This window comes from Meles meles, chromosome 15, assembly GCF_922984935.1.
Source record: "Meles meles chromosome 15, mMelMel3.1 paternal haplotype, whole genome shotgun sequence".
Taxonomy (NCBI): Eukaryota; Metazoa; Chordata; class Mammalia; order Carnivora; family Mustelidae; genus Meles; species Meles meles.
This window is the reverse complement of record NC_060080.1, coordinates 11,792,135-11,804,471: the sequence shown is the minus strand read 5'-3', so window position 1 is coordinate 11,804,471 and position 12,337 is coordinate 11,792,135.

Genomic DNA, 12,337 nt, shown 5'->3' with positions numbered 1-12,337 from the left:
CATGGGACGACACATCAATCGGAAAGACACCCAGAGAAGCTGCTGCAGGTGAAAGGTCTGGGCCAGCTGCGTGATCTCAGACTTCCAGCCTCCAGGACCGTGAGCCACGAATTTCCACTGTGTGTAAGCCACCCGGTCGGGGGCGTTTTGTGACGGCAGCCTGAATGGACAAAAACAGAGTTCATACATTCGTACAGTGTCTGGTTGCCGAGGAGGTTCTCACATGTTAGCTTTTAGGATGACAGATTCACGCAAACACTCGAGTGCTCCGTCCACACCAGGTCCCGTCCACGACACCGTAACGCAAGGATATATGGAACAGCATCCTCGGGCGCTCGAGGATTGCGGGACAGGAAAGCACTCGCACAAATGACCACAGCAGAGCGCGGTCTCTGGAACAGAACCGGCCCCTAATCCCAGAAAAGGTGACGTTTGAGACGAACCTTGAAGGATAGCAAAAAACATTCAGAAGGGTAGCAGTGTGTTCCAGAGAGCAGTACCTGAATGTCCAAGGCCCAGAAAGGAGGACGGCAGGGAGCCCAGCCGGTCGGGTGGAAGCCTGCAGGAGAGGTGTGGTTCCCCCTTACACCAACTCCGTCCTTTGTGACTGTGAGCCAAGAGACCTTGGTTTTAAACTCTCCCGAGGACCAGCTCTGAGAGTGCGGATTCATTTCCCAACTTGTAAAATGAGCCTATGAACAGGCATGACCGTTGAGGGCCCTCCCAGCTCTAAAGCAATTTAGTTCTCTCCAGATCGCAAGCTTCCTGGAGGCAGATTTCATGTCCTATTCCTCTGCTTTCCTTGGTGCACCTCAGCGGGGGCCAGGTTTGGTGTTGAAAAATGCCGTTTACGCTTCCTGCATTTTCTAGTCTTTTCTAACTGGGAAACCTCTCATTTTAACAGTTTGTTCACAAGCAGGTTTCAGAAAGCACGTATTGATAAAACTGAGACCTCCCCCCGCCACCCATCTTGACGTGTTTTCTCATTAAAACAAATCAAAAATGCCTATACAAAGGATGTCAGTGCTTTTAAAATTCAGAACCAAAATGTGGGCAACACCTGACTTGTCTGGTTCAAAGGACGCTGAGGTCGGGGAGCCTCTCGGACAAAGACAACCCAGGACTCCCCAGACTAGACAACTCGAGAACGTGCGAGAGCTGCTTCCAGCCCTGGCTCCTGCACCCGATAAAATTAGCCTAAAAATGATCTCCATGGCAACAGGAAATTTGTTCTTAAAGAAGGTTAGAAATAATGTCTTTGGAAGAAACTCTACAGCAGATAGAATATTCTCAGATTACACATAAATGGTGTCTATGCCAACAAAGTGACGGGCCAGGCAGCTCAATTATCTGGATAATTTAGGCCTGAACCAGTGATTTGTAAAAAAAAAAAAAAAAAAAAAAAATGGGAGGTTTTGAAGACCTAAAGAATGGAATGTGGCAGGTAGACCCGGGCTGGAGCAGCAGGGCAATCTCCTCCAAGTTTTCTTTCCCATCTGGGACGCCATAACAGGACTCGTAGGACATTGCCCCCACCTTGCTGTCCGCTATGCCCCAAGAATCAAGGAGAGGCACACACAACTGTTCGATGGAGGGTCAGGAAGTTGTTGGGGAGCAAGGGTGAGTTCTGGACGGCCCATTCCAGAGCAGGTGCCCAGACAGCCTCCTTTTTGCCCGAATAAAAAGAGACCCAAAACCCCAAGGCATTCCCGCCAGCTTTCTCTCCAACATACGTCTGTTTGTTACACGTTAACCTTCCTTCTTCTCTGCCCCCATCTTTCTACCTCCTTCAATCCACCCCTCATTTGGGAAACTGAAATCCCTTCTGCTTCGATCAGTCTGGAGAGGAGATGGCAAAGCGTGGCTGACTCTCGATTGGGGCTGCCCGGGTTAAAAACCTCCGAAGTCTGGGCCTCGGTTCCTGGTGGGGAATGAGAGTAAACGTGACTTCCTCGTGGCATAGAGGTGAGGACTGAGTTAGTTAATATTTGTAAACACTTAGAATAGAGCCCCGCGTGCAGTGGGGTCTCGGTCTGCATTTGGCGATCCCCCCCCCCCCATCATTTAAAAGACTCAAGGCACTACGAAAATCAGCCCGGACCCTCAGACACAGAGGCGCCCTGGTAATTCGGGCTGACACCTTTTCCCCTGTGAGTCGTTCAGGGGTCACAAATGAGGTGAAAAAGCCATGTGTCATCCCGGGTTCTTGTCACACAGATGAGAAACTGAGGCCCAGAGAGAGGAGGCATCTCTGGGATACCGAGTCCCAGGTAGCCCCAGGGGCTTTCTGAAGGGGACTTTGTGTCTTCCAGGCAATGTCACAGGGATCTGGGTTGGGGACTCTCTGCAGTGCCCGGCCTGGGCTCTGTAAATGTTTGCCTAACATCCCGACCTCCCTTTGGCTTGTGTGCATTTATTTATTTACTTGTTTGTTTGCTCATTAACGCATGAAGGTATTCCTCAGGCAGAGATAAGGATCCCCAGGACCCCGCGAAATGTGCAGGAGCTGAGCACAGAAGGTGTGTCTCCGAAGACGTTTCATGGGATCATTCATTTTGAAACCATCCAGCTGTGGGGATTCCACACACCACCCCTTAGGGGGTTTCAGTCATTCCAGAACCTGGCGGAATTGGGAGCGTGAGCTTTAGAAGCAAAGTGGGAGTCGGGGCGATGACTCCTCTCAGCTTTGTGAGTTGGCCAAGTTACTGAACTGCTCCCAGCCGGTTTCTCCATGCTGAAGTATAATAATATCCAACATTTGCTGAGCATTTACTGTTTGCCAATAACTGTGTTCACAGCTTTGTGTGTACTATCTCATTTAAATCTCACCATCAGCGAGGAGAAAACAGGGGCGCCCCGAAGGTATTTTACCGCTGAGTCAATAATGTACCCATAAAGCAAATTTACTCACTGGTTAATAAGTAAATGGCACAACTTGGGCAATTATCCTCAGGATCTTCCTGGTGGCTCTGAGAAGTGAGTTTTATAATGTATTGACTCGCGGTGGGAATCGGCAAATATGACTTCCTTCTTCCCTCTTGGTTCTAGACTTGATCCAAAAGATGGTGACCTTATTTCTCTCCTTCCCTCCTCCCTTCCTCCCCCCCCTTCGATCGTTCCTTCCTTCCCTCTCTTATTAATTAGTCAAACATTTATTGGAACACATTCTCAGTATTCAGTACCAAGTTCCTTATTAGCAACTAAGCAAACAAAACTGAACCAGGCGGGACTGTCCCTGCCCTTAGGCAGCCAGTAGTCTTGTTTTTTGTTTTGCAACTTACCTAATTCCACGGAAACCCAAAGACTCCCCCCGCAACACACACAGAAGATCAAGCCAAGATCCCAAATTTCCATTTTGTTTTGTTATCTATCAAGAAGAAAAAACATTCATTTCTCAAGCACCTCCGTGGGCAAGGTTTGCTTCTATCACATCCTTGAATAACCTGGGCCACCCTTTGAAGGGTATTATTATGCTTATTTTTTTATGGAAGAATTGCTCTTGGACTTGTCCCTGGAAGCCAAGATGGGCTTGTCCCTCCCCTCACTGGACACCCACGGTTTTTCTGTTGTCCTGGGCTTCTCAGCGTCCACTCCTCTGGGCTGACTTGGCAGAAGAGAACTCAAAGACTCTAGGAATGCTTTTCTTCCCTTTTGTGGAACTATTTCTTTGGCCATGCACATTCCCACTAATAAGCCCCCTTCCCGTGAAGGATCACAAGTGCAGTCCTGGGAGGGGGCACCGCGCTGGGCGCCCCCCCCTGCCCGGGGAAGGCCTGGCCCTGGCCAGATTTACTACCCCTCACACAGCTGTTTCCAGCCTAGGTGCAGGCTTCCTCTTAGCGGTGTCGTTTACAAGTCAATAAAGCCCCGGAGCCCCGTTTCCGCAGCCGGTCCCACCTCGGGGGCTCTGTTGTCTCACCCCGCAGTCAGGGTGCCAAGGGGCCAGCTAGGGGCCTCATTCCTGCCCCTAATGGCCCTGCTGGCCCATCAGCCCCACAGCCCCCCGCCATAAAGGCCTCCTCCCCCCAGAGGGCAGAGTTCAAAGCTCTGGCTCCCCAGGACCCCAGCCTAAACTGTCGGCCCCGCCCTGCTTTACGGCTCCTGCTCCCCTTCCCTCAGCGTAGAGCCAAGCCTGGATTCTTATCTGCTGGGGAGATAAAGGCCAGGGCTCTGGGAAGCCCGCAGCCACCTGAAGGCGCCTTGGCCACAGGCTCCCACTGCTCTCTGGGGTGTGTTTAATGAGCTCCAGGAAAGAAGTTCTCTCTCAAACCACAAAGAAGACACTCCCTCTGGTGCAGGCTTTCTGTCTTCTGGGGGGAGGGCCAAGGGGAAACCTCTGAACTCTCTGGGGCTCCCTGTCCCGGAGGCTTCCCCAGGCCAAGGCGATAATGAGGTGAGAGAAGATGGCGGCTGAATGCGCCTGGGCCTGGGCCTGCGGAGAAGGGGAGACCCTCGGAGAGGGTCAGGCCCGGGCCCTGCTCAAGGAAGGGGGAGCAACTCAAGGCCACAAGGACCAGGGATGGCCCAGCAAGGTCAGAACGGCTCGGGCATTCACTTACCCACATCTTTAAGAGCCAGAGCTAGAGGCCGACTGCGCTCCAGCCCTGCGGGAGGTGCCGCAGCCTTCAGAGCGGGGGGAGAAGCCCGGCTTACCTGCTGTGGTCCCGGGAGGCTTGCCAGAGGACAGAGGGGGCGTCCTGAGGAGGAAGAGGAAGAACAGGGAAGGGAAGACACTTGGACAAGGGAATGGCACCTGCACAAGGCTTGGTGACTTAGGGGAGTGCCAACAGAGCAGGTGACGGAGGCCGTGGCGAGGCCTGAGGGCCGGGCTCTGTCCCTCTCCTTCCAGGTGCACGCTCGCAGGGGAACGAGGGGCCGGCTGTCGTCTCAGCCCCTTGACCTGTGACTAAATCAGAGACGCCACACACAGCTTCCTCCCATCAGCGGCTCATACGAATCCCCGTGGTGAGGGCCAAGTCGCCTCCTCCCTACCCACACGGTCCAGCACGGATGGCCTGCATCGATGGAAACCCAACCGGGGAACTGGAATGACCTGTAGGAAACATCATGAGCCCCTCCCCCGCTGGAGATAAGAATTCAACGGACCTGTGGCCTTGCCCCCTGTCAGGTTACAAATACACCCAGAGTGCTTCAGGGCAGCCTTGCCCTTGCTCTGTGCGCCGCCGGGCAGAAGGGGTCCTGCTGCCCAAGAGCCTGAAGCAGATGGAGTAAGCGTCCCACTTCCCAAGAGGGACGACTGAGGCCCAGAGAAGTGACAGTGACCACGGCTGGTATAAAGCCATCGCGGGCGATTCAGTCCCCTTGTGAGCTGGAAAAGGATAGGCCTCCTGGGCACGAGCGGTTAGAGCTCTCGTGCAGAGGGGGTGGCGCCCTTCCTCAGGGCGGATGCAGAATCAAGCCCTGCAATGCAGGGAAAGTGTCCCCGGGGCGGGGGCCTCCTTGGTGCGGCATCCTGCGTGGGCTACAGCGGCCACCCTGAGCTAATCAGATCGAGTGTTCCGGCCACGTAAAGCCCAGGGGGACCAACGGGCCGGGACAGCCATCGGGCCAAAGTGTCATGCCGTCCCAGCCCCATGACGCCCTCTCCTAGCGCTGCAGGCGCGACAACTCATGATCCTGTGGCCGCGGACGAAGGCTAGTAAAGCCTCCTTCACCGAGCTTGGCAAAGATTTAAAGGCAGAGAGCAGCTCTTATTATCCCGGAGCCTCACGACCAGAAGATAAAGGACCCCCAGAGCCGTGTATGTTTTCCTTCCTTCCTCACTTAGAGACGGGTCTTAGCTATTTGTTTCCTGCCTCCATGTAATTACAGTGCAAGGGTCTCATTCTGCAGGCCTGTTTTTGTGAAGGAGGAAGGAAGTCACAGGCCTCTCCACGCCCCGCTCGAAGACGCCAGCTGGGAATTGGACTGATCTGTGATTGCAGCCAATACCCTGTCCATGTTCCAGATCAAGGTGTGGCCTAGGCCGTTTGGAAACACTGTTGCAGACACCAGTCCTCTACCGTTCTCAGCCCTGACCCCCAGGACTCCTGTCCCCTCCCACAGCCCTGTGAGTCAGTGGCTGGGGAGAAGGAAAATCCCTCCACACGTACCGCACAGCACACCAGGGTGGGCCACTCCGAGCACCACGTACTCTGACCTCGAGCTAGACCAAAAACACGTGCACAGCTCTCATCCCTGTCTGGGTGAGAGAGAGAGGTGGTCTGGCGCGTCGGCGCAGAGGGCTGCACCAGACTGGACAGCGCTGGGAAGGCTTCAGATGATGACGCTCCCTTAGGACTCAGCTCTGAGACCCAAGGTCTCCCCAAGGAGCCACTGGCTTTGTCCAGAGTCATTTCCATTTGTACAAATGTCATTTCCATTGAGTTAAGGGGAAAAGACACAGGTCCGAGACTGGCTCTGTTCCATGACCTTGAACAAGTCCCTTCCCATTCTGCAGCAGACCCTCCTCTACAATACAGGAGTAGGAAGGCAGAACCCTGAGGGCCTTCTGGAGTCCCCAGTGTGGGATGCTGTGATTCCGGGGAGTTACAGAGGACCCTCACCTAATCAGGGGTATGGATCGGAAGAGCGTATTATGGTGAAAATTGAACCACAAAAAAGGAGAGACCCCCTTCCCAGGGTGAGGGCTGTGGGATTCAGGTAGCTGTTGTAGAAAAAGCTGTAAAGCTGTTATGCAAACAAAGTCGACTTTAATGAAGCATCTTTGGGACCAATAAAGAGACTCCCCATCAGTGCGCTAGGAGTTTGGATCTTGAAGAGAAAGTCTTTTTTTTCCAAGATTTTTAAAAATTTGAGATAAAGAAAGCAAGAGCGGGGGTGTCGGGGGGCACGGAGAGGGAGAAGCAGACTGACTCCCCACTGAGCAGGAAGCCCTAAGTGGGGCTCAATCCCGGAACTCTAGGAACAGGCCTGAGCCAAAGGCAGATGCTTAACCAACTGAGCCACCCAGATGCCCCAAAAAGAAACTCTTCATTATTTAAAGTATCAACAGGGCAGGAAGACTCTAGTTAAGGTCCATGTGCTTTGGAAAAAGCTATTTCAGCTAAGATATAAGAGACTTACAGCTTTATTCATCCTGGACCCACCAAGTAACTGTCCACCCTGGGCCAAGACCCGTGCTGAGGACTGAGAAACAGCACATACCTCTTGCCCTCAGAGTGCATCTGCTCCGGGGAGAGTCGTAAGGAGACGGGGGTTGACCTCACACAGTAGGTTTTCAAGAATCCTTGGGAACGTGACAGGCCTGAGAGGTGGGTTTGGCAAGAATTATCATGTCCCACTTACAAAATGTTAACTGAAGTCCAGAGAGGTCCACTTATTTGTCTAAGGCCACACAACCAGGGAGTAGAAGAGAGGTTTGCAAATTCTGAGCTTCTTACTCAGTGGGCCAGAGCTCTTTCTATCTGCTTCTGCATCTGTCTCGAATAGAGGGCCCAGGACCAAGAGGTCATCATCCCTCAGGACTTCTGCACAGAGTAGGTGCTCCGCGAGCGTGTGTTTAACCACCTGGGTTCTTGGTTCCACTACTCTAGACTAAGGCTTGATTGCCTCTTTCTAAGCCCTTAATTTACCTGTCTCCTGTTCTTTCATTCTGAGTGTTTGTTAAAGGACTGTGGCTTCAGCAAACGGAAAATCCTAAAAGACATTGCTCCTGCAATCCCCTTAAGCCTCCTGGTATTCCAAACACAAACCTCCAAAGATGCTACTCATTTCCTCTAAAAATCGTAAGCTCCTCTCTCTGTCCCAATGGCAGGAAGACGGAGCAGAGCCTCAGAATCAGGCAGGACTGGGTTCCTGTCTCTGGGTCTCCGTGGGGAGATATAGGCTTATCTGAGCCCCAGGGGTCCAGTCTGTTAAATGGAGCTGACGCTTCCCTTGACAAGACATTGGACTTGCCAGATGAAATTCATCAGAGTCTCTGCCACACCACGGGCTTGTTAACGACGTGAGTGACATTCTCTACCACCGTTGGACTTAAGCAAGTCCAGTTCTCTGGCCCGTTTACTTCTCTGCAAGAGTTTTCCAACGATCGCACTCTCTAGCCAACTGGTATTCCAGATCTATCTGAACCGATGATCAGAACTGGACGGTCTGAATGTATGATGGAGAATTCAGAGCCTCCTGAATTATTTGGTCATCTTCCTAGACCAGCTTGTTCCATTGAGTGAGCGGGCGAGTTTCCTGCCAACAAGAGCATTTAGAGCGGAGGGAGTCTGTACACCCGACCCGAAGGACAGCTCGTAACGAGGGACGATTCCTCTCCATAGAGACTCCAGTTTTGAAGCCATAACCACTGGGACTTTGTGGGGCTCTTTCCACTGAGAAAGCACTGGCCTCAGCCATCTTATCTGTCAGTCTCCATAGCTACAGGATTTGGCTTATGAGCTTTTCAGGGTTTTGAAAGCTGAAAAAAAAAAAATACTGGTTCTAAAACACACACACACAAAAACAGCAAAATCAAAGTAGATAAATGTTTAATTAATTGCCAAAAACTGTAACATTTTCTCATATGCCACTTCATTAATTGTTAAATTTATCACTTGTGAACATTTCATTACGTTAGAAAACAGTGTGTAGGGTATATTTTCTCACTTGGCATGAATTTCCAAATAGATCGACAGGGAAAAAAAGGGGGAATTAATTCATTAAGTTACTCACTGCTAAATAATTTCAAAAGCAAAACTGCAGAAGTTCTTCTGAACTTTTTTGTAGCAAAAGTAAAGAAAACCCCATAACACATAATACGGAATGACGGAGCCACATCGCCTATGATAGGAGGTTGGGTGGGAGCTCCAGGAATGAGAGAGTCGGGGCTTCTAAATGTCTTTCGAGAGTGCAAGTCATCATCTGATCAGTCCTGATGCTTTTCACCCAGAGGTAGGCACCGACCTAGATGCCCAGACAGCTGTAAGGACATTCAGAGATTTGCTTGCCCAAGAACTGGGTGCCATTTTCAAATGTTGGTTCACCCTTTTCCCAGCCCCTTCTGCTGAGCATTCTTTCAGCTAATAAAACACCAGTCATCTAGCACTGGGTGAATATTTACTCAGTACACACCAGTCTAGAGTTAAAGGCTGAAGGCCACTCTAAAGTTAAAACATTAAAAAGGAAGTCTTACCTCCTGGGTCAGTGTTACAGTTTTCTGGGAGTGGAATGTGACCCCTGGTGGAGTTTAATCACAGCAGGTGGCGTTGCCTGGACCTCAGAGACTGGAGTAGAATATTTAGATCCACTCCTAACTCCATCCGGGGCTGACATTGCAGAAATTCTTTTTTATTCCCTTCTGGACTTCTGTAAAATGGGGGTGATGATCCCTACCAGGAACTCAGGAGAAACAAATGAAATGCCTTCCACTAACTCTTCTGAAATCCAAGAAACCCTGTACGGTGTAACACGGTTACACCTCATTTAGCCAAGAATTTGTTTTTACTTTGGTGTAATAATAAAACACTCCCAGCTGAAATCATTGCAGCTTCATTGAACATTTTGACAGTAAATACTGAGATTTAGTTGTGAAAAGTTGTATATCCCCCAAGATGGCCACATCAGTGCGTCTCCCTTCCCGCGTGCCCTCCCTACCGTGGGATGGTCACATTCCTCCGTGAAGAGGGGGGGTCTTCTCAAACCCGAAAGGAAATCTATAACTCCCTCTAGCAATGCAATCCAGGGGAAATGAGGCCGAGTGACTTCTGAGGCTGGGTCATAAGAGATAATGGAGCTTCCACCTGACTGTCTCTCAGGACATGGCCCTTTGGAACCCTGAACTGCTATGTAAGCATTCCAGCCGCCCTGATGCCACAGAGCTGGAGGGACTGTGTAGAGACAGAGAAGACACCCAACTGGCCCGGGTACTAAGGCTCAAGATCCCTAAGTCGGGCGATCATCGTTTTGTTCATTTTTCTCTATTCTTTTCGTTTATCTGCATTTATAAAATTTCTGTAGCAAACATATTACTTTCCTCAAAATAAGTCAAAAATTTTTTTTAATTCCCCTCCTCTCCCCACCGTCTCAAAGCATCACAAGGCATAGGCTCATATCTCCACAGAATTCCAGCAATGGACTCTGCAGAAGTCGCCAAAATAACTGCTCAACCCGGAATCCTGACAAGCTAATATGGGTGGACGGACTCCAGAAACCACGGGGGACCTCAGCAGACACGAGTGGATCCGATGCTCGGGTTTACCCATAGTTAGTTAGATCCACCAACCTGGCGGCCCCGCAGCGGGAGCAAGTTTCCCGAGGCCTGAGCATCTTTCGTCGTTGCTGTGGTTGCTGTGGTTGTTTAACCATGGGAAAGTAAAACTTCCATTCATTCATTCATCCAATGGTGGTGAAGCCCTGTATGGGCCAGGCACGGGGCTAGGCGCTGGGATGCAGCTGTGAACTGATGGAGGGCTCTGCCTTCTGCCTTCATGCAGTGAAAAATACCAATGGAGCACTGACCCGAATGTGGCGTGAGGGCCATGAGAGGGGGCACCCGAGGCCATGAGTGGGCAGAGAAGGTGCGCTAGGCCTAGAGATGGAGCATCCAGATAACGACATACACTGACGGGGATTGAAGGAATCCCTGTGTCCCAAGGTAGACTGCATCCAGCCATGGACCACATGTTTATTCCTCTCTGAAGCCTTACATTGAAATCCTAACCCGCAGGTGTCCCTGAATGACTCAGTCAGTTAAACATCCAAATCTGGATTTGGGCTCAATTCATGATCTCTGGGTTGTGAGATTGAACCCTGCATCGAGTCTGCTTGTCCCTATCCCTCTGCTCCTCCCCACCCCCCACTCTCTTTCTTGCATAGAAATAAATAAATAAATAAATAAATAAATAAATAAAATCTGAAAAAAAGAAAAAATCCTTGTGCCCATGTGATGGTACAAGGAGGTGAGGCCTTTGGAAGGTGATGAGGTCATGAATGAGATCGGTTTCCTTATGAAAGAGACCCCAGAGAGGTCCCTTCCCTTCTCTTCTGCCCTGTGAGGACACACTAAGCAGACAGCAGTTGGGCCATCTGTGACCAGACACGGAATCTTCCAGGGCCTTGATGTTGGGTGTCCCAGAGTCTAGAACCACAAAAAACAAATGTGTGTTGTTGAAACGCCTGCCCACCCCAGCTGGCATTTTTATTACAGCAGCCAAGACTGACTAAGACAGAAATCAAATGAGATCATCTTCGTGAGCACGCTTTGCGAAATGGAAATGCAAGGTGTGGTGGCCCGCCGCTGTCCCCGCCGCCTCCGGCTGCTTCTGTGAACCAGCCATGGTTCTCACCAGGCAGGAGGCTTCTGTTTTCCACCCTGGTGAGCACGAAAAACCTCAGACCGTGACACTGAACAGGCCTTCGGTTGCCAAAGGATCGTGTACTCCCGTATGCTGTTCACTAAACAGGCAGGACACCGAGAGCCTTCCTCGCGCTGAGGCCAGTGGCCAAGGTCCAAGATGCTGCTGGGGACACATCTCCCCTGCCAGCCTGGCCTGACCGCGCTGCCGGCCAGGTGGGGCTTGTGACACAAGTGTCCTTAATTTGTTCTGACGGCCAGCCAAGGAGAGCACTGGTCCTCCAAGGAGCACGAAATGCTTGTCGTGTCTCCCCATGACCCACTGGAACCAAGAGTAAGGGCCGGAGCTCTGTCTCTCTCCTGTACCTTTGCCCCGGACAGGTTGCTAGGGATCCTGGCCACAGCCTCCCAGTCCCTATGTGTCCTTTCATGTCATTGTCCATCACCACGAAGAGGCTCTTTCTAACAGGAAAGCCTTGCCATTCCCCCCCTGGGGCCTCCTCTATGCCTCCCCTCGGGTCCCCAGACAAGGAAGCCCAAACGCATCAAACAGGGCCAGTGTCTCAGCCCCTTGCCAGCTGCCTCGTCTCCTGCCATTTGTTCCCCCTAAAGCCAATTCTGACCATTTGTTCCTGCCAGGCCCCAAATGGAACCCCATACCTCCTCCTTCATAGAACTCCTGCCAGTCTCTCAAATCTTTGCTAAAGCGTCACTTCCTCCAGGAAGCCTACCAGAAACTACCAGCCTTCTGCCCCCGCCCCCCGCCCCAGGGATCCCGCAGATACAGACGATGTATTAATCTTGCTGTTTCGATGTAGCAAGATAGCGTTCTCCCACCCGCTGCCCTTCTTCCTTTCACCGCACCCAGGTGCCCTGGCAAGTCTTGGGTAAAACGGAGACTCTGATTTGTTGGCAGAGACGTTATGCAACAGGAAGGGTCCGTGTTGGCCACAGCAGTTTTGTTCATTTTGTAGATGCTTAACTCTGAAGGAGCCACAAGGCCTCAGCTCCCTGGACTGCCCCCGCCAGGTGCAA